Raw genomic sequence first — 27,312 nt, 5'->3', positions numbered from 1 at the left:
CATGTGTGTGTGTGTGTGTGTGTGTGTGTGTGTGTGTGTGTGTGTGTGTGTGTAGGGAGTATTTTTTTTTCTTTTTTTTTTTTTTTAAACATCTGGCAGGAGAAATAGATTTTTCCCTTCCAGGGCTGCTTTAAAAGGTAAATATAATTGAATGGGGGCAAAGTAGGGGCGGAAGTGAAGACCGTAAAACACACACAATGTCAAATTGAAATGATTAATCAGGCTCAGAGGCAAGGCATCCCCGGGTGTGCTGTGAGATTCGACAGACAGGTCAAGGCAAAAGCTAGGGAATCCATCTCAGTGCCTCTCTCGCCCAAGGGCTGGGACAGGCAGCAACAGAGAGAAAACCGTTTCACAATGAGAAGAGGAAAACGGGCAAGAAAGAAACCTCAGAAGAAGGGGACAGAGTGAGAAGGAATCATGTGGGGAGAGAAATTGCTTGGGGTGGCGAGGTTATAGGTGTGGTGGGATGTTCCAGCGGCCTCTAGACGGTGCCCACAAGATCGGATTAACAGACCGTAAATGTCAGGCATCCAACCCAGAGTTTTGAATAATTAGCCATAGCTCTGAGGTCTGAAGACAGATTTGGCTTTTCGTGCTAATGCAGCCACTTAGAAATGTCCGTCTGGATGCAATGCAGATGTTCTCACTGGGCCTCAACTTCTTCATCTGTAAAATGGGATGATTCTCTCACTGTCACCAAGTTGTGAAGATTAAATGAGCTATTGCCTATTAAACCTTAGCACAATGCCTGGTACACACTACATTCTCAAAATCAGTGCTGTTGCCATTTCGTATTTCTCCAGAAAGCATTCCCAGCATGATTAAATCCCCAGCAAACATCTTCTCTTGGCCCTGCCCTTAATCTCCGTTCTAAAGGAGGGGTGGGAAGTGATTGCACTGCCTCTTAGTGTTCTCAGAGTATGATCTCTTACCCCATTCATTCATTCTTTCAACAACATTGAGAGCTTACTGCCTATCAAGCATACTAACCAATGAAACCAGGCCCACTGGCGTCAGAGCATCAGTGGAAAAGAGCACAGTGAAGATGTCCAAAACCAGGAAAGCACTTTGCCTCCTCTCAACCACGTGCACCTGCATTTTTTATGACCCAGCTCTGAAGATGTGCAGGAAAGTGTTTGAGCCAACTGCTTGGGCCCCCTGGGAGTGAGTGTATGCTCCGAGGAATGACTCCAGTACGAGCTGAACAGCTCTGCAATCCCTGTGCCTCATGGAACATTCCCTCCAGGCCACAGGACATAGTCCAGGGAAGCCAGGCTCAGCCACTCTTCAAGTGGCTTCTTAGCCCTGCCGCGTCGTCTTCATCCCAGAACAGACCATCTGCCACGCACACTCACGTCTTTTGTCCCTAACGTGACGGAATGAGAAAGCAGGCAGATCTGCACAATTCCCCTTTCCGGGGATAGCAGGTATGGAGGAGGCCTTGAGAGCTATGCTCTGTGGCTGGTCAGTGGCCAGTGTCCTTGTCAGGGGCTGCCAACACAGGAAGGGACCCCATGGAAGTGCCGAGGTACCGTCTTCAATCACCAGACTCTGAGCTCAGGCAAACCAGGATCTGAACACCTCTTATGAGGTGGGAGTCCTTGGCCTTAGTGGATTGCTCTCCTTAGGCCTCAGTTTCCTTGCCTGTAAAATGGGGATCATATTACTAACAACTTCTGTATAGTCAGGGTTCTGGCAGGAACAGATGACACACTCAAATTAGGGAATTTAAGAGAGTTTAAAGAAGGAACTACTTACAAAGGAGCGAGCGGAGTGTAGGGAAATAGGGGGACTGGTGTACTACCCCAGGGCTAGAAAGAGCAGGGCCACCATCACCCAGGACTGAAGGACAAGAGGGCAGAATAAGAGAGAGACACGCCCTAGCAGTAGCTGTGAACTCGGATGGAGGGAGGCAACCAGCCAGGGTAACTCTGAAAGGTAGGGATTGGCTCACCTTTGTCTTCTGGCCTCCTTGACTGAACCCAGCTGGAAGCCAAAGGTAAGGCAACCTACTGATACTGTTCCTACGGCTTAGTGTCCTGGGGCACAAAACAGGGTGGATCTGAAGAGCAAACTGAAAATACCCAAATCTCATGGGGTCATGATAGAGATTAAATGAGGTCACACAGTTGAACATGGGATAAATGTTATCTCCAACAATGACCCTTTTCTTTCACCAGTGAGGAAAGGAAGACTTTTCAAACTTTCCGTGAGTTACCTGGAATTGGAACAATGACTGGTTATTGGTCTTTGAATGCCACCTCCCAGGTATCGGGACAATGACAAGGGGGCTTAGCAGGTGAATGGAACATCTAGAAGAAAGATCTCAGGCCGTCAGTGAAATTTGGCACATGCCCACTCTTTGTAGCCACTGTAGTAGGTCCAGTGGGAGAGATTAACAGGAAATCTCACCACCTAAAATATTTATGGGATAAAGAGGGGATTTGGGCTAGACACAAGAGTCTACAAGAATACAAAACCAAATAATGTGCAAATTATAGGTCTGTCTTGACATAATCTAAGCAGACGTGGAGCTAAGTAGCATCCATCAGAACCGACACGTCCATGTACCCGTGAGCTCAACAGTGGTAGACTTGGGTAACTTCACCAGCATGGTCCCCAGAGCAATCTGAAACTTGACCAGTGGGTGGCTGTTGGCGTGGACTGTGCCACCTGTCCCATTCAGGGGCATCATGTGGAGTCTGACTATGGAGACCTGCCTGCTGAGGAAGGAAGAGCTTGTTGGGTCAGCCCGCTAGACTCTCAAAGCCTCTGGGGTCTGCCTTGCTTCCACCCTGGAGCTCAATCTAATGATGCTTGCGTCTTGCACCTAAGTCTTGTTTTGGAGATGATCACCTAGAAAGGGCCATGGCCACCAGGACTCCTGCCGGATCATACAAACATCTATTACCCCTTCCGAAAACAAGAAATCACCCCACTCCTGTCCAACTAGCTCCCCCACCAAGATCCTACTAAATACCAGTGTTGTCTCAGGACCGGACAAGTGGTTCAATTCATCCCTTGTCAAGAGAAACCTTTCTTCTGGAACCAGAGTGATGTGTATGGAAACTTGCTTTATATGATTTACTTTGACTTTCTCGGGGGCAACTACAGGCCATTTGTCAGATACCCCGTTTTTGCCATTGGCTCCCTCTGCTCTTGGCTTCCACTACTGCTGGCGGTCTACCATGGCTCTGCACCTGGCAATAAACCACAACCCACTTTAGCCCCAGAAGAGTAAACATCAACGTATTGCAAAAATCTTGGCCTCATGTGCAAACCCCTATCACACTTACTCATACCTGAATTGTTTCATCCAGAGCTCATCTAATGGGCAAACACGGGAGTTGAAACAACTCCTCATTACAGTCAACGTCAGGGAGTACCAGAACCAGTAACCTCCAGGGATGGTCGCCAGTTTAGACCCGCGGGGAGGGGGGTAGGGCTTGCTCAACCTTCAGACAGCCACCGGCTTGTTCAACAAGAGCGCCAGCAGCTCTCCCCATGGGTGCATCCAAGCCAAGCTTATCTCAGTGGCAACTTGGGTTTTCAATGCACTGCTAACAACTGCAGTTTGAGAATAAGAACACTACGGTTTGGTCTCAGTTCATATTCGAGCATGCACATGCATCCTGAACCAGATGTCTGGTTTCAAGATATCCTGCGAGTCACACCTCTAATCATAAACATTTCTGTAGACCCGAGTTTAAGATGCACTTGCCCAGTTATTTTTCTAGAGGAACAATGGGGATGTCACTTGGTGTTCTTCCATCGGCTTTTGACGTTTGAGGATGCTGGGCTCTGACCCATATCCAAAACCATGGGAGGCCGTATGCAGAGTGGGTCATCCCAGGTCGCTGGTGGGAAGACAAACATTAAGAGCCAGATCTTGAAATTTCCTATAGTTTTCCTGGCCTCTGATTCCACAGTTGTGAAATGGGGCCAGGAACGTTCGTTTTCAATGAAATTGGCCATGTGACCTCACCGATAGCAATGCAGAAGGGGTAGGGGGTTGGGCACAGGCGAGACTGACCGGTGGCTGGGATGACAAAGAGAGCCAGAGTGATTTTGGTCGCTGCATGGCGATCAAACGAGATTCAGCTCAACATCTCTTAACTAGTAAGATGCTGACTCAGTTGATGAAATATGGAAAAAGTTAATAGGAAAAAATGAATCCCATTAAGGGTTGCCTCCTCCTGCATGTTGGCTACGAGGCTAAATGTATCACAGGCTTCCAATAAATAGGAACTAATAATCAAATTTAAAAGCGAGGAAATCATTGTTCTCCTTGCCTGGCTGCTGGCCCAGCTCCTGCTTGGAGGGTGATGAGCTGCTTTTTTTTTTTTTAATCAGGGAGTGGATCTCCCCTTTGCCCGGAGAAATGGTTAGGAACCCAGTCCAGCTGGAAGACTTTCCTCAGCCGTGTTTGCTTGGACCATGGCCTTCCTTTTCCAGCACAGCCCTCACACCACACCCCAGGGGACCTCACCCTTGGCTTTTTTTTTTCTTTTTTTAATAAGCAACTCGATTTGTTCCAGTTTCCTTAAGGATCAAAGTATAAAGAGTCCACTTTTGGCTTCCAAGTCTCCATTGCCAAGAGCTGATTTATATTAAAATCAGTCAGAGCCCAGGAAAGACCAAAGGAGGGATGCCACTAGCTCTTGAAACAGGAAAGGTCCTGGGAGCTCCATGCGGGCTCAGACCTGGAGCTGGAAGGCATCCACAGCCCAAAATGGATTTATTCCGGCTCTGTCCAGTACCCCTGCAAGCTTTTGCTGGTTAGTTGCTGTCACTTCTTCCTGTTGAAGTTGTTGGCTAAATAATCTCAATATTAAAATGGGGTTTAAGGGGCGCCTGGGTGGCTCAGTGGGTTAAGTGTCTGCCTTCGGCTCAGGTCACGATCCCAGGATCCTGGGATCGAGCCCCGCGTCGGGCTCTCTGCTCAGCAGGGAGCCTGATTCTCTCTCTCCCTCTGCCTCCTGCTCCCCCTTCTTGTGCTCTCTCTCTCTGTGTGTGTCAAATAAATAAATAAATAATCTTTTAAAAAATTAAAAATAAAATGGGGTTTATTATCAGAGATGGCAAAAAAAAAGTCAGGTTTTTCAGAAGAGTGGATTATACATTAACACAGAAAATACGTTAAAGGTGATTCTAGAAACTCTCAGTTTCTCAGGAGTCTCCATGTCATAGAAGCTTCTAAAATACAAACAGACAGACCAAAAAAAAAAAAAAATTTTGACCAGGGCATTTAATTTATAAAGAAGAGATGTGGGACACCGAGTGGCTCAGTCAGATAAGCATCTGCCTTTGGCTCAGGTCATGAACCCAGGGTCCTGGGATTGAGCCCTGCTCAGCCGGGAGCCTGCTTCTCCCCTTACCTGCTGCTCCCACTGCTGTGCACGTGCTCTCTCTCTGACAAATAAATAAGTAAAATCTTAAAAAAAAAAAAAACAACCCCAAGAAGAAATGTGACCTAAGAAAATGTAGAGACAGGTAGAAAAAATATCCACACGTCCCAAAAAATGTTAAGAAGGCATCAAAAGGAGAGAGAATGTAGGTGCCAAAGATCTTTTTGTTTACTCTGAATTTTACCTAGGCCAAGCCCATTTGTTTTTTGTTTGTTTGTCTGTTTATCCAAAGCTTTAGGACACTCTATTCCCATCCAACCTAAGGCGGAAAGATCTGGGTAATGACTATAAAGACACAATCACTTTACGAAGGAATCACCAAAGATTTCCTCCGGTGGTTTCCTTAAATATATGTAAAATTCACCCACTTCAAATTGTCCATATCCACGCGGATGTCCAAGCACCTATCCATTGCAAATGGAAGGCACACATCTGTAGAAGCTGTAAATTTTCAGATGTGTTGTTTTTGGGGAATAAAAAAAAATCTTTATCCCATTTGATAAGACAGTGAGAATTACCCTTCATGGGGCGCTTGGGAGGCTCAGTGGGTTAAGCCTCTGCCTTCGGCTCAGGGTCCTGGGATCGAGTCCCACATCAGGCTCTCTGCTCGTTGGGAACCTGCTTCTCCCCGCCCTCTCTCTGCCTGCTGTTCTGCCTACTTGTGATCTCCATCTGTCAAATAAGTAAATAAAATCTTTAAAAAGAAAAAAAGGATTACCCTTCACAAACTTAAAATTAGTAACGGGGGAGATTGGGAGGAAGTAGAGTGGAGAACTGGCTTCTCCAAATTCTATCCATTGCTACTGTGGATCTCCTCCCCAAAGCCCACATCCGTAGGGTTCAGGAACCCTGGCGAAGGAGAACTTCTGTGCTTCCTTAAAGGCTGCCCAGACATCTCTAGAAGATGAGCTCCAGAAACCCTGTCTCAGTATTTACTGGGCCCATCTTTTTATATGCAGGTAAGCTTAATGTTTTAAGCCTGCAACCTCCAGGTCAAGATCAGAAAAAACAATAAATTAAATAAAATAGCCAGTGAAGTCCAAGAGACTCATGGCTTTCAATATAAGCTTTTGGAGGTCTCTAGTGTCGACCTCCAGAGGGGATAAGGGGTATCAGCTTATCTCCTGCATTTTCTCTGGGCCCCTCTGGAGGAAGCTCATTTTGGCGTTCCGGGATCCTCCTAGCGTGTGATCACGGGACATTAGATAGACAGTGGCTCAAATTCTAGCTAGGCAGACAAAAGACAACACAGGGTGGCACTGAACATGACCTATACTGGGGGAATCTGGGACCAGAAGATGGTATCTGAATGGAGAATGGAGACATCTGAATTAAAGTCACGCCACCATCCCCCTTCTAGTACACACACACACACACACAAATACAGATACAAACAGAACCACAGGTGCACACACATGAAGTTACACACAAGGTGCAGATCCACACATACACATAGGCGTCCGTGTGGCCCCCTCCGCCTCTCGTATTATCATCAGTCCTGCTCACCGTGACTCATCAATCATACCCTCCGCTTACCAACAACACTCAAGGACCCCCGAATGCCTTGGGCTGACCAGCTGAACCTCCACTAACAATGCCAGAGCCAAGTATACCCAAGGGTAAGAAATCTCTAAAAAGAAGTCAATTAATCCAACTCCGCTGTTCTTTACCTTAGGCTACTGTTAAGAGAGGAAAGGAAAAAAAAAAAAAAAATGAAAGGAAGCTATCCCGTAATATCCATCCTCAGGCTTCCCAGCCTGTTTGCCTAAACGTTACCATGGTGATGTGTATAGAAGTCAGTCTTCACCGTGAACCGTGAACCGCAATCACTGACTTGACAGAGAACACCCATTTGGGCTCCAAAGTCAGGTAATAGCTGGGGAGCGGGAAGGCACGCTTCTGCTCAGGTTGAGACTTGAGAGATCTACCCTGTTACAGGAAGTCGCCAGTTACTTTTGTTTTGTTTTTCTCTCTGTGTCCCTCTTCCTCTTTTCATCCCTTCCTCACCTCTGCAGAGAGAGAGGATGGTGGTGGTGCGGGGGGGGAACCAAAAGGCCCAGAACGAGCCTGAGGGGAGAGCAGGGCTGGCCCCACTGGGCCTGGCCTTCAGTCTTTGCCCAGAGCAGAAGGCAGAGGGAGGCTGGCCCTGGCGTCCTCGTCCTCCCCAGCTGACTGAGCGCAAACACAGAGCCACAGAGTGGCAAGGCACCCCAGGGAGAGATGCAAATCAGTGGGATGGACAGTGCCTTGATCACGGTCACCCAGCAAAGACAGATTTGATCTCCTGACTCCCACCCAGGGCCTTCCAACATGCATGGCAAGGTCAGCCCCCAGGATGGTCTAGGACATCGAACTACTTCTCATAGTCAGTGCTGTGTCTGTCCCACACACGGAGGAGGGCAGCAGACGTTTGATGAATGAATGAATGAACGGATCATTGAATGACTGCGAAATCAGAGAACGGGCAGCTCTCTCTTCGCAGGGTGTCTGGATTCCAAAGGGAACTCACACGACAAAATCACCAGTTGGAAAGACCTTGTATCCCGAGTTCATAATCCGCCCAGCGTCCGTCCTTGCCCAGGATCCCAGACGTGGCCACCTTTGCTAAGAAGTAGAACTCCCAGGATTCTCCTTAATGAGTCCCCCTGCCACACACCCCCGCCCATCGCAGGAACATCAATGATCGACGAACCAAACTGTAGTTCTGGTGTGCATTTTGGGGACAGTGAAAAGGAAAGCTGCTCGCATATGGCGTGAGTAGACTGAGAATGTAATCCTCACGCATCCTTTTGTGTGAGGTCCCATTTGGGACAAGGATTATTCATTTATGAATGAATAAAGTGCCACCTTGGCTGGGCAGTGCCTTTCGTGGGTCCAGATTACAGCCAGGCTAATCAGGACTTAAAGGGGACTGAACCAGCGGCGGTGTCCTTACCTTAAATGAAGCCAATTAAATTAGCCAGTTGCATGTCCTGTTAGCCCCCTCCCCACGGCACCCCAACGGCGCTGCTCCTCTCTAAAAAGAAAAGCAGTTGGAGAAACAGTAGCTTCTGCAGAGAGAAAAGCGGCATGTAGAAACAAACATACGAAATCACCTTCTTGGGTAAACTCGCTGCTTCTTGGGCTTTTGTACCCAAGCCCTCCCTGCTGGCTGGCAGCTTGTCTCCTTAGTGGGAACCATGATGCATTTGGCTGGCTCTTGGTTTCCAGTCCTACTTGTAATTTGAAGCGAGGGTAGATGGCTGGGGTCAGACAGCAAGGAGCCTGCAGGCTTAGGGGGGAGCCTCCTTGCTTGATGAGACACCGCAGGGCGCCGAGGTAGGAAGTCCTAAAACTCTGCAGTGTTCAGCATCCTAAGCTGGATCCTTCGAGAAGTCTAGGAGGTGGCAGAATTTAACTCAGGCTTTAGGAGTTCCCTGGGGATGAGGACAGAGCACACCTAAATACCCCAGGGCTTGATATCCCCAGGGCACGAGGAGATGTCTTACTTAGGAACCAAGGATAAGACAGATGTTGCTGCCACTTGCTGAGAATCCCCGGGGAAAGAGTGAGCCCAGCGCTTGGCACCTTGTCGACGCTCTATAAATGTGAGTTGATTTAAACCAGGAGAACCTCTGTCTGCCCCCTGTCTGGCTTACACCACTGCCGTACCAAAGAGGAAATAAACTGTGGTCATGGGTGAGTCGAAAAATAACTTTGGATCGACTTGGAGATCTACCATTGAGAGCTTTTTTTTTTTTTTTTTTTTTTTTTTAAGGCTGATTCATCCATTTGACTTCGTTCACTGTTTTAACCAGGGTGATAAAGAAAAGGGTCTGTGCATGAGGCCACATGTGGAGAGTAATGAGAGGCATCCAGAAGCAGCCAGGTGGGTATCTCTGGCTGAGAAAACCACAGGAAGCAGGCTCATTCCCGTCCAAGGGAGGAGACATGGTGCTGGTCAGAAGGCAGAGGATGTGGGGTGGGGCAGCGTGTGTTCCTGGATGACTCAGCCAGCACCAGAGCCCAGAGTGGGTTCCAAGTACTCAGAGTCCCCAGGGGCCGGGCTTGGAAATGGCCATGCTGAAGGCAAGGTGAGACCCATTTAACTCTCACCTCCCCTGGGAGCAGCTGTTCTGTCCCTGTTCAGTGAGGCCGACTTCAGGAGTGCAAACTCATCCTCACACCAGCCCGGAGAAAAGTGTACAGCGATGAGTGTGGTTCACCAGCAAAGTTAAGTGCATGTGTTCCGGAGTTAATCACTGATGTTGTTTTTTTCTGGATTCTCTGCTGGCCAGAAGGATCAGAGACTGTTCTGTCTGCCAATATTGCCAAGGCGAGCCTCAGGTTGCCCGTGGTGAGCAGTGCAACCTTGGGCATGTAGCTTACCCGCAGATGCAACCCTCATGACGCCGTACCTGTGACCCAGGAGCGGTGCCAGGGGCTGGGGACACACACATAGGTAGCCACCTCTCCTGGAAGAGTTATTGGGGGAAGATGAATACCTCCGCCAAGTATTTCAAGACCACGTGGTCAGGGCTAAGCCGCACTAGATCACACGTGTGAACATGTGTGCACACACGTATGTGCATTGCACACTGGGAGCAGAGAATGAGATACTAAGTCGTTACCATTACTGAGGGCGTTCTGCATGTTTTATGTCTGCAACCTTATAGGTAGCTAATACCATCCCCATTTTACAAATGAGGAAACTTTACGGATCACGGGACCAAAGATCCCTATATTATGTAGCGAGGACAAGGTGGAGTCAGAATTCAAACTCCATTCTGTCTGAACTCATAATCCCTGCACCATGCATGACCTTGAGGATTTACGGTCTGGTGAGGGACAATGGGCAAAACAAGGTAAGAAAGAATGACATCAAATGGGACAAACATACATAGGTAGATAGGTAGATCAGTAGTCTCATCCCAGCTTCATTTCCCGAGTTCCAGATTCAGATTCCCAGGGCCTTACTGAAAGTTGCCACACGGGAACACAGGAAGCCTGCAGCCACCTCAAAGTTGGAAAATCCCAAGTCTTCATTCTCCCTACCCCGCACCCAGACACCTGGTCTACCCTTCTATATTCCTTACCTCAGCCAGTCCTGTAATTGCTCAAACAAGTGTCTTCATGACCCTTCCTCTCACCCCGCACACCCCAAATCCTGCTGAGTCTACTACCTGCCTCTCCCAGGATTCTTCCGGCCTCTCTTTTCCTGCTGGCCCCGCCTCGTCAAGGCTGCCATCAGGCCTCCTTACTTGAATCTCACCTTCATGCTAGAGTCAGCGACTCTCCAACAAACCCATCTAATCGTGTCACTGTCCTGGACTAAAATGCCTCGCTGATGTCACCAAGCTTTCAGAAGAAATTAAACCTCTCTGACATCAGTCCCTGCATGCCTAGAGCCCCATTCTAATCTATGTTCTTGCCCTGTCTTCTACTCACTAACGTCTGGTCCGTGGTTCCCCCATCCCCTAAACACATCCATTTTTTTTTCCAGTTCAACAAACATTGCTAAGTACCCTTCATTTGCCAAGCCCCGTGTTGGGCACAGGGATGTAGGGCAAGGTTTCTCATTTGTGACACGATTGACGTTTTGCACAGATAATTTTTTGTAGCGGGGGCCTGTCCTATGCTTTATAGGATACATAGCAGCATGCCTGTTTTCTACCCATGAGATGCCAGTAGCGACTCCCCCCAAAGTTGTGACAACAAAGGATGTCCCCAGACATCGCCGAGGGTACCTCAGCGGGACACAATCATCCACGGCCAGGAGCCACCCCTCTAGAAGAACGAACACTCCCCGGTCTCCGAGAGCCTGGCCATGGTTTGTGAGAAGTGCTGGACCCCCGATTGTGCAATGCAAAATGGGGGATGCTGAGGACACGAGCTTTTCCAGGGGGTCGCCCTGAATTAGCGACTCCTCTGCTTCCTTCTGTGGGACTTTGGACAGTTTCATGAGTTTTCTGAGCCTTCAATTCCTCATGTGAAAATACAAATTCTAATTTCTACTCCAGGCCGTACAGTGTGCCCTTGTAAATGAATATCTGTATGTTCCCGACAGGTGGAGACCCTCAAGATAGGATCTTTTCCTAAACCTTGTCATACACTTTCCACGTCCCCGGATCATGGCCCAGAAGGAGCTTCCATGCCTTTGCCACATGCGGCTGCTTCTACTCAGAATCCTAGCCCCCCTCCCTTCTCACCCTTGGACAAATCCCTTAAAACTCAGCTCCAGGGTTGCCCCGACAAACGGGTACTGCACCACAGAGACAGAACTAGGTGCTGTTTTCTTTGCGCTCTCCATGGGCTTTGCTTTTACCTCTTGTAGCCTATTATCCCGTTACGGACTTGTTCTTTCTCAAGGGCAGGGGTCAGCCAATATTTTTTCTTAAGGGCCAAAAGCAAATATTTTATGTTTGGGGGCCACAGGGACTGGGTTCCAATTATTCGATTCAGCCACTGTAGGCGAAAACATCCATCAACAGTAGTAAATAAATGGGGGCGGCTCTGTGTCAATAAAGTTTTATTTATAAAACAAGATGGCGGCTGGATTTGGCCAGGTCTAGGACCTCAGCTCTGAACAGTGAGCTCCATGAGGTCAAGGCCTGAGTCTTCATTGGTTTTTGTATCTGTAACACCTCCCACAGTGCCTGGTGCATAGCAGACACTTTAAATGATTAAAGATCACTGGGTCCATCATCATCATCACACCAATATATAAAATCTTTTTTGAGATTGTGTGCATTAAGGAGCTGACCAGAACAATACAAATTACCTCCAAAGCTAATTCAGTGGTTACAGAGACAACATACATTGAAAGAAGAGTGGAAAACCCCTCTTCTCTTGAGCAGTGAGCCAGGGTTTAGGTAGGTGTAAGATTGCCAGAGAAAGTACAGGACATCACGCCAAGTTTGAAATTCAGAGAAATAACAATGAAGTTTTTGGCATAAGTATGTCCCAAGAAATTTGGGGGATATACTTACTCTAAAAAAAATCATCGGTTTATATAACAGAAATTTAAATTTTCTCTTTCTTTGTTTTTGTTAAATCTGGCCACCTGATTTAAGCACAGACTGTTGATAATCTCTTCTGTTTCCCTCCCTCAACCTTCTTGCAGAAAAGATGAGAGCCTGTCTGACTTGCTGGGCCACCTTCCCACCCTCCAGGAAGAGGGCCCCCTGTAAACCTCATGGCAGCAGTAAGAAGTTCTGTTGCAACTGGAAATTTAATTAACAAAATGCTAACATGTAATTTCAAGGAGGAGGGGGAAAAAGCGTTATCACGAAGTTAATAAGAGAACTATTTTAATTATGGTATTTAACAAGTTATGACCATGCCACTATGTTCTCTGGGGAAGGATTTACATAGTTCAAGTATCTTGGGGCAGGGAAGGGATATGATGAGGAATGGAGTTGGAAACATTGCTATCCTGTGCTTCTCTGGCAAATCTTTGAGTCCTTGGGCCCAGTGTTGAAAAGCCACAAAACGTCAGCTTGAAGGAGCTCCCACTGGCCAAATCTGGGATACTTTGAACAACAAAATCAATGAAACAATGGCTTATGACTAATGAAAATAAGAATGCATGAGTCCATACTAATAGAAATAAATTGATCTTTTGATGAGAAAGTTATGTGCATTGTCTCAAAATGCCTCCCCAGGCAGGAAAATATTTATTAATTACATAGGGAAAAGTGGTGATTTTCTGATCGTGGGATCTGGTAGACCCACCTTCTTCAAGTGCTCGGCGCTGTGTTTCATGGGTCAGGACGTAAGGAGAAGAACATAGCATCGCTTCTATGATTTGTCTGCCAAATACGTGCACACCTAAAGGTCATCATGAAGAATCATTACACAAACTAAAACTAAGGGACACTCTAAGAATTCCTGGACTGTATTCTCTAAAGTTACCAATGACACAGGGGCACCTAATGGCTCAGTTAAGCATCTGACTCTTGATTTCGGCTCAGGTCATGATCTCAAGGGTCATGAGATCGAGTCACGTGTCAGATTCTGTACCTGGTGTAGAGTCTGTTGAAGATTCTCTCCCTCTACTCTGCCCCCCCCCACTCTCTCTCTCTCTCTTTCTCTCAAAATAAATAAATAAAGCTTTTTTTTTTTTTTAAAGTGTCAATGTCACAAAAGTCAAGGAAAGACTAGGAAACTGATGGTTCAACATGGAGATGCCTCCATTATGACAACTGGACCCATTATTGGAACAAGGGATGAAGGACTTTGGGTGCTAATGTTGGGATCAGGATGGCCATACGCTAGCTTACGTAGGATGCACTTATGTAAATATACGTGTGTAAGAAGCTATGCTGCTCGTAGAAATTCCACACTAAGATTTTCACGGTGATGGGGCATCATGTTAGCAATTGACTGGAAAGGGCTTCCTAAGACAAAGTTCTTTGTACAGTGTTGGCGATTTTTCTCTAAGCTCGAGATTGTTTCAAAATAAAAACCTAAAAATTAAAAAAAAAAAAAAAGGCCTGGTACGGTGACAAGTCACAGATATCAAAAGGTAGTAGTGAGGGAGCTGGATTTGGGATTCTGTCAAGACAAAGAGGTTGAGGGGCACCTGGGTGGCTCAGTGGGTTGAGCCACTGCCTTCAGCTCAGGTCATGATCTCAGGGTCCTGGGATCGAGTCCCCATCGGGGCTCTCTGCTTGGCCAGGAGCCTGCTTCCCCCTCTCTCTCTGCCTGCCTCTCTGCCTACTTGTGATCTCTCTCTCTCTGTCAAAAAAAAAAAAAAAAAAAAAAAAAAAGACAAAGAGGTTGAGTACAAGGAAGGGGACCTGAACTTGAACTGGGAGCTATGGGCTCGCCCGGGCAACTTCAAGTCAAGGAGGCACAGAGGAGATGCACCAAATTCTCAAGTGGGTCCTGCTCATCTTCTCCTCCCCAAAGAGTTTGTGATGATTCGTAATCAGTGAGGGCAAGCCAGATGTCCTGGTGCTGGTTCCCTGTGGGTGATCTTCGACCCAAGGACACCATGCCTACTACCTTGACTTAACCAGCAGAGTCCTGGGGAAGCCTTGGCTCTTTTGCTCCCCTACAGCACTCTTCCCAGAAAGCTGGCTGTGGCTGTGGTGGTGCAGCTGTGTGTCTGTCCCTCCTGGGCCTTCTCCCTGCTTCTCTGTGTGGAGCCTGGTGGCCTGAAGTTCACGGGGACAATGAGAGAGGTGCTGGAAACACAGCCCCTGTTTGTCCAATGTTAACAAACCTTCTAGTGGCAGTTCCTCAGATGCGTTCCAGGCCTCATGTCATCTCTTTATCCTTACAACTTTGAGTCACCACAGAGGAGATAACAGGGGGACCTGGGGGCCACTAGGATGGGATGGCTCTTCCCAGACAGCCGGCTGCACATCAGGGTAGCGAGTTTGAGGAAAAGAAGTCAGATTGCTTCGTCAGCACGAAACACAGATGCTCGCCCACCACAGTCACAGACACTCTTAAATGTCTGCCCCAAACGCTTATTCCAAATCACTGTCTTCCCTGACAACTGGTTAATAAGGCTTCAGGGCGCACCAATGCCCCCTTCCACCTCTGTTCAGGTTCAAAAGCCTGCAGATCCCATCGGAAAAGGGCAGGGACAATGCCCTCCTAGACCAGTTCAGGTGTGTTTCCTCCTAGAATTCCCCCAGAGAGGGAAGAATGCAAACTATGCTTTTCTCTCAACGGCTGGCCTGCCATGAAGCCTGGCAGCGGGCGGGTCAGAGGGATGGCCCCGATCACATAACATGGCCTTGGCACCCGGCTCCGTGTGGCATCCTGACAAACCAAACACGAAACTGCCAGGCTCACTCTCTGCCACCCGCGCTGCTGGGAATCCAGCTCTGGATGAAACGAGAGTTTGTTTAAAAGTAGGGGAGATCAGCCTGAGGGTCTCGGCAAACTTTATAGTCTAGCCTTGAGAACGAGGTGCCCGCCATCATTCTCATCACGTGTGGCTCCATTAAGGAGCACGGTGGTGTTCACTCAGCTGAAACACAGAAATGAACAACGGCCAACTCAAGCTCATATGTAGAGATTGGGTCAATTAAGGCATTTCTGGCCATGATTTAAAAAAAAAAAAATTGCCTGAGAAAAGTAACTTTGAAAAACGAATACATTTAATTATGTCATAGAGTAAGAGGTCTGAAGGTAGGTGGTCCCAGGGTGAGTTAATTTGGCAGCTCGAATATATTAGGGCCCTGTGTCACAGTCCTTGAAATTTTTCTCTCTTTTCCTCATGGTCACAAAATGGCCACTGCAGCTCCACACATCAAATCCTGTATTAAGCACCTGTCATCTGCTGGGCACTGTACATGGAGGAGCCGAAGAGAGGAGATCCCTGACTTCTTGTGTCTTACAGTCTATCATTAGTTCATAGAATGTCCTGGAACATGCCCAACTACAGTGATGCTGATGCCTTTCCATCCAGATTGCATAAAACAGCTTTGCGCAATTCAATCTGTACTCCTGTATTTTAAAACTCAGAGGTAGTCTGAAAGCTTGACATATCCAGAATTCCTTTCCTCCAGGATTCCAGCTTTCCCAACTCTCTGAAGCAGTGTTGTTAAATAATTAAAAGATGTTATAAATTCAATGCACCCAGCACAGTGCCTGAGACATGGTGAACACCCACAAAAACTAAGTTCCCATGTTCTTCTCCTGATGGTTCAGGCTGCTGGCCCCACAGGCACGTCTCCTCATCTCTTTTACAAAAGAGGTTCCTCGTGTTGTCTTCTTCTTCTACTTTTTTTTCCCCCTTGTTGTCTTCTTAACCAAACTACTGCCTGGTGATTTATAAGGAACCTTCTAGCCTCGGTCTTAATTCTCCCACATGGGCAGTAGAGCTAATTAGTGTTCTCAGAGCATGGCTTGTCCTGGGCCCCAATCTTGAAATCAGTCCCAGATTAATTTTTTTAAAGATTTTATTTATTTATTTGACAGAGAAGAGATCACAAGTAGACAGAGAGGCAGGCAGAGAGAGAGGGGGAAGCAGGCTCCCTGCTGAGCAGAGTCCGATACGGGACTCGATCCCAGGACCCTGAGATCACAACCTGAGCAAAAGGTATTGTTAGGGAACCGATACATGTACGTAAATAGCAACAGAGTTGGACAGAGAAACAAGCAGTAATGATCTGATACCTCGTGTTGCTGAGCAGGAAAAACATTCCCTCCTGATTTTCACACCACCCTGCCAAGTGGGAAAATTCCCCTCCACATCCCTGTATCAACTCTCAGTGCCAAATCTCCGGAGGGCATGCATCAAGGAGGCCTGTGGGGACCAGTTCTGCTGCAGTTGGTCAAACGTGAGAGAGGAAGCCAGGCAGGGAGAGGAGGGAGATGAAGTGACAGACTGAGGTCAGCCTCTCAGTGGTGTGTCATTTTGGGCAAAGTCACTGACAGTCTTGTCGAAATTTCCACTTCTCCGGATGCTGGAAATAACTAGCTTTGCCCCTTGACTGTTAAAACAAGCAGAGGTCCACGGGCTTGGAGGGCTGCAACCAAGCAGAAGGGGCCCGCCCCGCCCCTCATCTGTTCTGCTCCGGAGACCGCGTTGATCAAGAATTCCCACGGTCGAGTCTTTCTCACTAACATGAGACGCGTCTCGGAGTTCTCCGAGCCCTTCAGTGTCACGCCCGCTGCCCCGTGGCCTCTTCCCACGACAGTCCCTGCGGTGGGTGAGATCCAGGGGGGCACGACAGCTTTCTGGTTCCTGGACCCCAGTTTCAATGCTTGTCACTGTCTTTGCCACTTTTACGGCTGTGTCCTGGACTTGCCGCCATCCCCAAACAGTCCCACCTCTGACATTTAAAACCAGAGCTCCCTGACACAGTGTCCCATCTTTCCAGCTCTTTCTCCTGCTCAGTCTCGCACCTTGTCATGCTCTCCAGACTCTGGACGCCTCCCTTTTCTCTCACATTGTCACCTTTCCCCTCCTGTCCTTTTCTTCCCAGGTAAGCCCATCAGCCAAGGCTGCACTCCCGCCAACAACTGCAAGAGTGATGGTGTCTTTCTGCTTCCAGCCCCAGTCGTGCACCAGGACAACCAAAGATCTGCTCTGCCTCCACGTCCCGGGGGTCCGGGGCCACCGAGACTTGCTCACAGACCCCCATGCGGGCAGGACCACAGCGTGCCAAGAGCCACCCCCAATAGCTTCCTTACCACTCAGCCATCCTCTTACAACTTTCTGGTCAAACCCATGCCCCCTTTTCCTCACAGCAATGCCAGGATCAAAGCCCCTCCTGCCATCTTTCCTAAAAGAGGGCACCTTGCCTATTTCACCAAAAACAAAATGGAAAGAAAAAAGAGGCAAGTGGACATGAACTTCCTCCCTTGGTGCCCAGCCCTCCCTCCTTCCTGCATCTCTAATATGAGTCCTTCCCCAAACACCCACATATCGTGCCCATTTCTCCAATCACCTCCCTGCATCTCCTCCTTCTGTCTCTCTGTTGACTTCTTCCTGTTGATCTTTTGACAAATTCAAGCGTTTTCTTTTCTTTTTTTTTTTTAATTTTTTTTTATTTTCAGCATAACAGTATTCCTTGTTTCTTTGCACCACACCCAGTGCTCCATGCAATCCGTGCCCTCTCCAATACCCACCGCCTGGTTCCCCCAACCTCCCACCCCCCCTCCGCCGCTTCAAACCAAGCGTTTTCTATCCTGAAGGGTCTATTAACTTTGCAGCCCCTCTAAATCTGGTTCACTGTCTACTTACCGTCTACCACTCCGTTGACCAGCTGCCAGTCTCCCCACACGCACACTACCAGGTTTTCTGTAGGGAAGTCTACATTTAGGGCAGCTACTTTCTCACTGTCAGTGTCCCTCAGCTCATTGGATGGGTCCCCTCCTTCTCTGCACTGAAACAGTTCGCTCCAAGGTCCCACGTGGGCTCCTGACCCCCAGACACAAGGGTGATTTTTGGTAGTCGTGGTTGCCCTTTCTGCTATGCCTTCCATGTTACCCACGCATCCTTCTTTGGATGTGCTCCCGCCTGCTTTTGGGACACTGGCCACTACCTCCGAACAAGCTCCCTTCTACGCCCACCACACCCCTTGGTTCTATAGGGGAGTTCGCTTTTTCTCCCCATCTCGCCAACGTGGCTGTTTCCCAAGACTTGGTTCTCTTGCCAATACTTCCTGGACTCTCATCCACTCACCTACAGAGCCGGTAACCACCACCCACATGCTAACGACTTCTAAATGACTGTCCCTGCCCACACTGGTCCCCTGGGCTCCGTAGCCCCAGAGCTGGCAGCGTGCCGGACATCTACACCGAGACCTCCCTGGAGCGCCTCAGAGACCCCCCCACCCTCACCGGCTGGCTCCCCTCACCCCCTCTCTAGCTCCCTCTGTGAATAAAACGACCCACCACTGTTTGTCCGAGTAAGAATGCTGAACGCTCCCCTGACTATTCACATGTAATTGGAAATTAAATCTAGTTGACCCCAAAAATCTCTCCACCACGCCCTCCTTTGCACCCCCATCGGCATGCCATTTCTGTAGCTTCCTTTGCCCGGAATTTGGAAGATGACCTTACCTGGTCTTCCTGCCGCTGGCCTAACTGCCTATATTCTATCCTCTCATCCTTCTGGCCTGCAAACACCATCCTCTCATCCCCATGCAGGTAAAGGTCTTTCCTGGCTTCTTACTGACAACTGGATGAAGGTATTTTTTTCATGGTATTGGATTTCCGGTGAACGTGGCCTCTTTGCTCTGGTCTGGCTTCATCTCACCTTGGCCCCCCCTTGGTGTGATACTCCAGGCATCCGCAACTGCTCGCCCCGCCCCACCCCTGTAATTGCTTCCCACCCCCCACCTCGGGCTCTGAGCACCCTGGTGCCTTGACATCTGGGCTTCTCATCTTTCTGAAACAGCTCATCTCTAACCCACTCTCCCTCTGCCCTCTTGCCTGTCTTGGGCGGGGAGGGGTCTCTGCTCTGGGACCTCATCTCTTGAGAAGCGTCTCCTGACCGCACCAGAAGATTCTGGTGCTCCGTCTCATGGCATTGGGCTTGTTTATCTGCCCCTTTCTTTCTTCCAAGGAATGAGTCCTGTTCTTTTACCTTCATGCTCCAAGAGCTGAGACCCAAGCAGAGTGAGTGCGCATAAAACTGTGTGGAGTGAATGCGTGAATAAATGACCCAGAAGAAGGCTCCCGGTCTTTCATCTCAGAGAGGTACAACGGAGAGCAAACGTGCCAGCAGAAGGAAAGAAAAGAGGACCCCAGCAATAAATGCAGCCAGGTCCAAATAGGAAGGTCTTTATCTAGAATATTAGTTTGTAAGCCGGATCATACAACTAGGGGTTACTGTAAGAAGGCCCTCGATAATGTGTGAGTCTCTATTATTTGAAGGATGTGATGGCTGAGATCAAATCATCCTCTAGATTCGTGGAGTGTCTACTGTGTGCTAAGCCTCCTTCAGCCTCTGACTCCATTTCCCCACCACCCCAGAAATAAAAGCCTTGCCTTTGAGCATCTGGCCACTGGCCCATGGCTCCTGGACCAGACTGGTCTGCATCCCAGAGAACAGACAATCCCGCCTACATGCTGGGCTGCTGCTCCCACAGACCCTTCCTACCCTGACTTCAAACTCCCTGAAACTGATCCTTCCTCCTGGTCGTGACAGGAATCAGCGGCTGCCCCAGACCAGCAGAGATGGGAGATGGGGCCAGGGTGACTTAGCAAGAAGCCAAGGCTGGGCTGGGAGAACAAGAGTGTCCAGGGGGAACCAGCCAGGAAAGGGCGCACCCCGATTCCAGTCTGGTTTTCCAGCATCTGAAATATTTTGCTTTTTTCAGACCTCTGGACAGGTAAGGCTCCTGGGAACAGAGCCACGTTGAAGGAGGTAGTGCAACAGAAATGGCTTCAAAGAAAAAAAAAAAAAGAATTGTATCATGTCACCACTATTCTCAAGCAAGGAATCCCAGAATGTTTTAGCCGATTTCATATAATTTGAGGGGCGTCCACAGTGAGGCAATACTGGACAACCTCACAGGGAAGAGCCCTCTACTGTCATCTACCTCCCAGCTTTTCACCCCTTTCTGTCCCCCACCTCACTCCTCAGACCCACCAAAGGATCTTGGAGTTCAAGTATACATAAACCAAGCCTCCTCCATTCCCTCTCCAGATCTTTGTCAAACCGTTGCCCGAGAACAGCCAAAGACAAGTGCCACCTTCTGGGTGACTCCTCTTTCGAATCACCAAACCTGAAACTAGATTTTTCTATAGCTCGCCAAACTCAACAGTGCGTGCTTACGTGTGGTGGCATCTAGAGAGAGTCCCCCGATCCAGGACACCAAACCGATCATTCCAGGTGAAGAAAATGTATCCTGTTGTTTCCTGCTACCTCAGGCCAGTGTCACCACCATTTGTTGGCAAGTGGGCCAACTTCCAGTAGTGAATTTTATTATGACCTCTAAAGACTTTCGTTAACAAAATGGAATCCCTGAAGCCAACCTAAGGAATATTTATATTGGACACTTCGTTAGGCACTTGTCATGAACTGGGTCATTTAACGGCGACCAGAGACTTTTTGTCTCATGCTATAAGGAACCTTAGGGAAAAGGGACACCTGCCCACCCCCATCTCAGACACCTGCAACCAGCCCCAAGCAGGCAATGCTGAAGGGAAGCACGTACCTTCTAGACCTCTCCCTGTGACTGCCTTGGCTGCTCTCCGCTTTATTGCAAACTGGGCGCTCTCTCAAACACTACGGAGCTTGAAACTCTTCCAGAGTATCCTACCTCTGGCCTTCTGAGCGTGACCTCTTGGACTTTGATCTCTGACTCTTAATAGGCTTTGGATTTGCTTTTGCCTTGAGATCCTTCCACTCTGCTCCAGGCCCCTCAAAACCAGCAGAAGGGGCCACAGCGAAGGGCTCCCGGGAAGAATTCCCGCTCCCTGAAGTCAGTCCTACTCACGCACAAAGGGTGCTGAGTGGGGAAGGAGGGCCAGAGAGCGAACTTGGAGATGGATGGACACACGTCCCAGTGTCAAGCCATGCCACCGCGTGTCCTGTTTCTGCTGCGTCAAGCCCGAGTTTGGTCCTTCTTCAAAACCAACCCTTCAAAGAGTGGGATAATGCCCTAGCCAGCAAGGCGATTCCCTCCTACTCAGTTCCTGGAAGCATTAGCTCATCAGAACTTTCTTACTTGCTGCTGCACAGAAGGAGCTAAGGGGGAGGCGTGCCAGAGGCTCTCAGCTGCCTTGCTGGTTTGAACAGACCTCCCTCCTTCTGCTGAGACGGTAGGTCTTGGGGAAAAGGAGTCCCAGCTGACTAGGCTGCCGTATTATTCCCCTGAGCTTGCCTGCAGGTCCCTGTCCTTTCCCTCCGCACCCCCTTGGCCTCTCCCCTTCCCCACTCTCCAGGCTCTCCTCCCTCCCCTTTCCCATTCATTAGCTCTTGTCCAGCCCAGCAGACAAGGGGTTAAACATTCAGTAGAGGCACAGGTGCTAACAGGGAAAGTGTGGGCTGGAATCTAGAATGATCTGTCACCGTTCCAAGAGCTTCTTTGGGTGAGGAGAGATCCCAGACTTCACGAACAGTCTCCAGGTGAAAATTCCATAAATCTAGAAACTGTGAAACTCAATGGAAATTTAATTAAATCAGTTAATATATGTGGAAGGTTAGGGACAATGCCTGGCACCTAGTGAGCTGTGTAAACACTTTGAAATGAGTAAGAGTTTGGGGAAGTATATATTTCCACATTGCAGCTGTCTGTATGTTCCAGAACCCTTGCAAATGGTTATTTGGCTTGGTGTCTGTGCGCTCCAAGTCACTGCTCTGTCTGTCACCAGTCCTAAGGTGTTTCTCTCCTCCGTTTCTTTCCTTCTTTCTCTTCCGTCCCCCTACGAACCTTTGAGTCGGCGCACATGGCTAACAATCCCTGTCTCCTGTTCTCACCCATTTGCCTTCCTCTCGGATCCAGTAAAAAGCTTTGATTTCCCTGAGCCTTGGGTCGGTGCGGCTTATGTGGTGTCTTTCCTATCGCCTTGGCTGCAAACACATTGGTTTTATAATAATAACCATTTCGTTGCTTTAGAATCAAGCTGTAATTAGAGAAAAGCACTGGAAAGCCCTTCTAAAGTAAGCTTTCCTCTCCCAAGCACACTGGCAAGCGTTCTGGTTGGGTTTCGACAAAGGGCAGCCCTGGAAATCTCATGGAGAAGAGGTTGGAGGCGTGGAGGGAGGTGAGAATCTGGGGGCTCTGACCTCTGCACTGGCCGTGAGTGGGCGCAGGGCGGCCGTGCACCTGCCCGTGAAAAGTGTAAGCAGCTTCCACGGCACTGAGAATCACCTTTAGTGTCCTACAGAGTCACACTTCAAGGGGGAGAGGGAAGAGAAGCAAGAAGGCTTTCTTCTTCCTAATTCACGCTTCATGGGGAAAGGAAGCAGGTGTCTAAGAAAGGAAACTTCCTTCACCCAGATGTGCACGGGGCCCGCGCTTGCTGCCAACCTCCCAGCTTTGCTAATCACACCAGGCTTGTGCCTGGTCCTCGCTGTGTGGGGCTCCAGCTGACTCTGCCCAAGGCCCTTCTGTCCTGTCCCCCAGGAGAAGGGAGTGACAGATGCCATGCTCCTGAGACGTGATAAAGATATGAGTCAGAAGAAGTGGGAGGGAAATCCACTCCAGGTTTTGGGGGCAGAGAGGACAGGGTGCCCCCAGCTGGATGGGGCTGACAGTAAAGGAAGGGGATCCCTACGGAAAAATTTATCAATGTCCCCAGCTTCCTTCTTTCTAACCTATGCTCATATTTCAGAAATATGCCAGATAAAGAATAGTCAAGTCCGAGAGCTGAAGAGCCATCTCTGGATATGTCCTAAGTGCTCACTCTGCGTTTCACGCTGTTCTTGATCCAGGCTGATGAACGGACCAGGGCAGGTTGGATGGGAACGAGGAGGTCAGGGTGCTGACCTGGTTTTTATGTGGTCACACCATATCATGTCTGACTTCAAGCCGTTCTCAGGTACCACTGCTTTTGCAGAAAGCAAAATAAAGCTCAGAGAGAGCAAGGAAGTTACCTGCGACACACAGCAACCCAGTTGGCTGGCAAGACTTCACCTCTTTTGGCCCCTAGAACGATACAGTGTGCAGGGACACTGAAGACCTGGGGCATGAACCCCGCATCTCTGTCTCCGGTGGCGGGGGGGGGGGGACACTGACCTCCTTACAGCTCCCCAACACATTGTCACCTGTCACCTGTCGGGATGGCCACATAGCTGACATGACTCACCTATCTCAGTGTCCCGTCCAGGTTAGAGTCCAGGGTCTGAGATGAACAACTTCCCAGTCCTACAAAAATCAAAGGAAACCAAGTGAGCAATCATGTATCCATGATGGGAAGGTTTTCAATCAAACACCCGTGAAGCCTGAGACTTTAAAGCCTCATTATTATTATAAAGGAAAGGGACCAACGGCTGATAGAAACAGTGTATCGTCTGCCTCTGTGTCTTTCAAAACAACAACAACAACAGGAGAAGTAATCTGTGGTCCGTCCAGATGACTATAATATTCAGCACTAAAAAGGAAGGAGCTAGCAAGTCTCAAAAAGACACAGAGGAACCTCAAAGGCGTGTCACATGGCGGAAGAAGCCAGTCGGAACAGGACGTATGTGCTCTGATCCCAATTCCATGACATCACAAGACAGAGAAAGACTATGGAGAAAGTAAAAGGACGAGGGTTTGCCAAGGGTTAAGGGACGGGAGGGGTGAGGGGGTGGAACACGGTGGGTTTGGTGGGCAGTGAAACGATTCTGCATGAGACTCTCATAGTGGGTACATGTCCCCGTACCTCGTCAAAACCCGTAGAATGTGCGAAACTAAGAGCGAACTCTCACGTAGGCTGTGTTCTCTGGGGGATAGTGGCATGTCCACGAGGCTCACTGGTTGTAACAAACGTCCTTCTCTGGTCAGTGGGGGCAGGGGGGATGTCGAGAGTCAGGGAAGCTGTGCATGTGAGGGGTGGGGTTCCTTCTTCTCAGTTTTGCTGTGAACCTAAAACTGCTCTAAAATAAAAAAGTCTCAAAAAAAAAAAATTCCTATGGCAGTAGGAATCCAATTCAATCCAACCAACATTTAATTGACTTGCTAGTTTCAGCAAAATAACCTTGTTTTCTCCCTGACATTTGCCAGTTTCACTTTGCACAGTTTTCTGTCTCCTGTTTTATTTTGTGGAAATACAAAGAAAAGTAGCAAGTGGCCCCTGATCCTAGGAGAATGTTCTCGGAACGGCGGTGCACACATTTCAACCAACACAGTCACCCTGGTGGGGGTGCGAGCATTCTTGTTAAAAATGCACATCCTTGGGGTACCTGGGTGGCTTAGTCGTTAAGCATCTGGCTTCTGCTCAGGTCATGATCCCAGGGTTCTGGGATCAAGTCCCACATCGGGCTCCCTGCTCAGCAGGAAAGTTGCTTCTCCCTCTTCCACTCCCCCTGCTTATGTTCCCTCTCTCACTATCTGAGCTCTGTGTCAAATAAATAAACAAAATCTTCAAAAAAAAAATGCATATCCTTGGGCCCTCCCCCAATCCACGAAATTGGGTCCTCTAGAGACGGGGCCGGGGGATCTGCTTTTCTACGACTTCCCCACGTGATCATGTGTGCTCAGGTTTGGTAAAAACCACCTCCTCGGTACTAGGAGCCCGAAGAGCCTCTGGGAGGAAGCATGCCTGCAGGACTGTGCCCCCGACCTTCATAACCTGAGGTTGGTGGGAACCGACACACAAAGGATCACAGACATCAGGGGAAGAGCCGGCAGCCTGGGACCAGCGCTTGCCCTTTCCGAATGATTGTCACATCTGAAAATCTACCATCGCTGTGGCTGGTCCCTCCTAGACGGATGGCGAGCGGGTCACACTCATTCACAGTGGTCTCCCCAGCGCAGGGCTGAGCAGGCGACGTCGGCTGGACCCAGAGACGACACAGCAGCAAAGATTTCCCAAAACCTTGCCACAGGGATTTATTCTCCGCTCGTGGGCACGTGCCACTTTCCCTGTGGGCCCCACGTGGAGCACCCCAAGCTAGGCAGCCGAGCGATCAAACTCAGAGCTTGGACAGGTCTCCTTGGCCTCTGTGGAGACAGTGACCCCAGGGAGCTTTTTAACCTTCTGGAAACCGGGAACATTCTGTGTCTAGAAGTCTCGGCTCTAGGGAGCCCCACTTGCTCAGGGTGGTGTCGCCAGCCGGGCTCAGTTTCCAGGATACAAAAACGAAGCAGCTAAACACCGGGTTCTCAAAAGGGAACCAGGCAGGGAGTGAAAGGCAGCCCGAGTCCTCCCGAGATCTGCAAACCCAGCTCCTGCCCCAGCATTCGCCTCTCCATGGTTCAGAGGGCCCTGGGTGCCATCACCATCCCCGACCCCTCCACCCCCACAGATGCATTTTCTTTGACCTTTATCTCTTCTTTGAAATCCAAAATGCTCCTGAAATTGTGGGAACCCTGATGCGCACACGCTGGGGCTTGAGTTTGTTGCGGTAACATATTTTCAGAGACTGGATGGCTTCCGCCAAGTGTATCAACTTATCATTCTGGAAGCTGGGAGTTCGAAATCAAGGGGTCGGCAGGGTCGGCTCCTTCCGAGGGCCCCGAGGGAAGGATCCATCCAGGCCTCTCTCCTCGACTTGCAGACGGCCGTCTTCTCCCTTTGGCTCTTCACGTCCTCTTTTCTCCGTGTGTCCCTGTGTCCAGATGTCCTTTTTATAAGGACAGCAGTCGTAGTGAGTTAGGGCCCCTGCTCTCATGATCTCACCATGACTTGATCACCTCTGTAAAGACGCCTTCTCCAAATATGGTCACCTTCCGGAGGACCGGTCGTTAGGGCTCCAAAATGTGAATTTTTGAGGGGGAGGGGGACACGGTGCTGTTAACCCCCCATATTAAGCAGTTGCCTTCCTTTGGGACAGAAGCAAAACAAAGAGAGGCTTAAGAAGAAAGCCTGCCAATCAGAAAAGACCCTGAAAGAAGGGATTGGTAGCCCCCAGAGCGGTGGGGAGAAGGACATACACTCGGTCTCAGTGCCTGGTGGTCCTTACCTGTCTTTGCTTTGCCATTACATTTGCAACTACTTCCCTCTGCACCTGCCCCTCCACAGGGTGATGCGGGCACACTGCTGCTCCACAGTTGAAGGAAGGGGACAGAATGGGGAAATACACCCTGACCCCCCTTCTCCAAGTCCCCAGTCACCCTAATAACCTGCTCCACGCTGAATGCCCCCCAGAGCCCAAAGTGCGACATTGCCTTTGCTTTCGGGCTGCCCTAAAAATGCCTTCCAGTTATGACCAGGGGGCGGATCCTGTCACCTTTCATACATTTTTCAGTTCCTTTGGCAACAGGCTAACCCGAAGTCCAACACCAGTTCCGTCACTTACCACCTGTTTGGCCTGGAGCAAATTACTTAACCTCCCTGTGCCTGGGTGTCTTCATCTTCCGGGAGAGATGATGGTGAGCCTCTGTGTTATTGTAATGATTCAGTAAGGGAGTATATGTAAAATGAATGTGTGTGTGTGTGTAAGGCTGGGATTCCCTGCTGCTCTGAGACGCACAGTTCCTGCTCCTCTCCGTGTGTGACGGATGCCCAGGGCTCCCAGCACCTGCCCCGCACAGATGAAAGTACTAGGAAATGTTCTCTTTCCGAGTGCTGACCCTGAGTGAGCCCCAGACTTCTTGTCCCTGTGCCAAGAAGCCAGGGACCGTCCCCACTTCTGCACCCCGTACTTTTCCTTGAAGCCCCAAATATTCTTTTTTTTTTTTTTTTTAAGATTCTATTTATTTGGGAGAGAGAGAAAGTGAGAGCACAAGCAGCGGGGAGAGGCAGAGGGACAAGGAGAGGGAGAAGCAGACTCCCCCACTGAGCTCAGAGTCCGACGGGGGGCCTGGGATCGTGATCTGAGCTGAAGGCAGCCGTTTAACCGACGGAGCCAGCC

The sequence above is a fragment of the Enhydra lutris genome, unplaced genomic scaffold, assembly GCF_002288905.1.
Source record: "Enhydra lutris kenyoni isolate GAN:26980312 unplaced genomic scaffold, ASM228890v2 scaffoldscaffold57, whole genome shotgun sequence".
NCBI classification, from domain to species: Eukaryota; Metazoa; Chordata; class Mammalia; order Carnivora; family Mustelidae; genus Enhydra; species Enhydra lutris.
Note: the sequence above shows the minus strand (reverse complement) of the source record.